At 48.7% G+C, this 2,500-nt stretch overlaps 1 protein-coding gene across 5 annotated transcripts in view; it reads right to left on the reverse strand.

Moving 5' to 3' along the window:
* The window catches only part of LOC134445712 (membrane-associated phosphatidylinositol transfer protein 2-like), an 84,976-nt gene that overhangs the window by 23,078 nt on the left and 59,398 nt on the right, over positions 1 to 2,500 (reverse strand). The gene's annotated exons all lie outside the window — the stretch shown is intronic.

The raw sequence follows: 2,500 nt of genomic DNA on the forward strand, positions 1-2,500 counted from the left end.
ACTGATTATACTACAACGCTTCGCCACAGACGGTTTGGTTTCGCACTGTAATGCGCAACATTCTAGAATGCAATGAGCCCACTGAACTCGGCGTCGTCTCGAGGGGTGAAGACAATCTTCTGGGTTTTTTTACACTTTTTAAAATGTTTGAATGTAATTTTTTTGCGGAAGTAGTCATGGGAATTCTGTTGTTGGGGTCTGGAAAGTCATGGAAAAATCATAGAGTTTTATATCTGAATTAGAGTGGGAACCCTGTATATAGCGCTTTTGCACTCCTTTGAGCACTCAAAGCGCATTACCATTATATGTCTCACATTCACCAATTCACACTCACATTCACACACTGGCATGAAACTAGTGAGTCCCCATGGCACTCGGTCACTCTTCAAAATGACTCAGTAACCACTCGACCACTGGCTCCACATATGACGCCTTCACTATAGGCATAGTCTTCATACAGCAGCTGAAGAGGAAACTGAATGGGGAAAGCACTGGGAAGGGGTGTTGCTTGTCACAAAGCTTTGCACAATCAGTGTAACCTTGACATTCTCTATTTATAGCTCTCTGTCTGTTTGTGTGTGTGTGTGTGTGTGTGTGTGTGTGTGTGTGTGTGTGTGTGTGTGTGTGTGTGCGTGCGTCCGTCTGTGTGTGTCTGTGTGTGTGTGTAGGGAGGTGTTCCGCCACTGATAGGTTTGTGAAAGCTGTCATCTGAGGACCAAAACTTTCCCTACGGAGTGAAGTTATACATAGCTTTGGGTCAAGGTCACACGCCCGCACAGCTCAGGCACTCAGGCTGACCAGACCGCTGTGGTGCAGTGTAATGTGCATGTCTTCAACATGTGAGTGCCCCATCCTCCATGGCTGGACTGGCCATCTGGCTTAGCGAGCATTTCCAGATGGGCCCTACACCCGAGTCAAAAATACTGAATCAAACCAAGATAAAGCAAAACACGCCCACTCAATGCAAAAGCGTGTGCTCAAGTTGGGTCTCCTAAGGGGGCGTTGTCCCCTACTTCTCCTTCTCTTTTTGAGGTGTTTGCGCAAGACGTGCGCTACCGCCATCTATAGCGCTACGATGACTTCATTGATTCTCAACCTCAGGACTCCGAAGGGCTCCTAACAGAAGGTCTCCTAAAGGGGCGTTCACCCAACATAAAGTGGATACCGGAAAAGAAACAAAATGACGCTTCTTGTTAGATCCACTTTCTTTGCCCGAGTGGCCCCTTTCAACCAAAAGTGCCCGGGCCCTATTTCTCCCCCAGCACAGCCCTGCCATCCACTAGTTATTGCTTATCACCCAGTGAGCAGATGGAACGTCTTCTGATTGGCTGAGCAGGTGTCCTTTATTCCCCGGTAGCAGCACACCTATGATGTCATGCGGGCGTGCGGGCGTCCAAGTTGCTTCTTTTCTAACTTTCTGGCGAAGTCCCGTTGTTAGTTCTATCGCATCCGGTTGTCTAGCCAAGACCCCGTTACTAATTCTATCGCATCTGGTTGTCCTGTCAAAAACCCAGTCGTCAATTCTATCGCATTTGGTTGTCAAGTCACCCCAACATTCTGCGCGCGTCCTTACATGCCTCCGATAGAGGCGCGTCTCACTAGTGGTGCCCATAGCAACGTACCAAGCGCAGTGGTGAATCTACTTTCTCACGAAGCCTTAGATCAACATATTAATAAATTAATACTTAAATGCTGGTAACCGGGTGATAAGCGGAATAGCGGCCTTCGAGGTGTCCCGATATCAAGGGAAAATGGACTTGGCGAAGCGAACAGCCCTTCGGCTGCGCCGTCTGGCTGTTTAGAACGTTCCGCCTCGTCCATTATTTCCCTTGATATCGGGACACCTCGTCTGCCGCTACTCCATACATATTGTGTGTGTGAGTGTGTGTGTGTTTGAGTTGTGACTGTGTGTGAGGTATCGAGGCGGGCAGCTGCATATGCCTTTCCTCACCCAGTAGGCCTGAGTTGCCTTCCTCATCAGATAAGGCAACAACAACTAAAAGAAGCAAGCAAGGTTGTTGCGCTCTAGAGGTGTAGAGAAGTAAGCAGTTGCGCGGACCCAGAAAGAACGGTTGAGGTTGAGAGCAGGTTCGCACACTAAATAAGACGCTAAGGTCAAGCACAAGGAGTTTTCATTCAGGAGTACAACAGGCGTTTCTAGGGTCCGTTTCTCGAAAGCGTCTTTGCTATCGTCGTTAGCAAAGTCCTTCGTAAGAGCGACTAAACTCTCTCTCGACAGCGACGCTCACCACTGAATCCAAGGGAACGGTAAGAGGGTCTTAAGACGGTCTTAAGACGGTTAGCAACGACAAGAATCGAGAAACGGACCCCAGGTTTCTGCCATCATCAGTGCTCTCTGTGCTCACAGTGAACCTGCTTTCACCCTCAACAACTGATAGAAGGCAACACCTGTGTATGATTACACCTTTCTCTGCACATGATTGTGTGTGTGTGTGTGTGGTGTGCGTTTTTCCTCCTGTGCCCCAGGGGCATGCTGAAT

This window comes from Engraulis encrasicolus, chromosome 3 (genome assembly GCF_034702125.1).
Source record: "Engraulis encrasicolus isolate BLACKSEA-1 chromosome 3, IST_EnEncr_1.0, whole genome shotgun sequence".
Taxonomy (NCBI): Eukaryota; Metazoa; Chordata; class Actinopteri; order Clupeiformes; family Engraulidae; genus Engraulis; species Engraulis encrasicolus.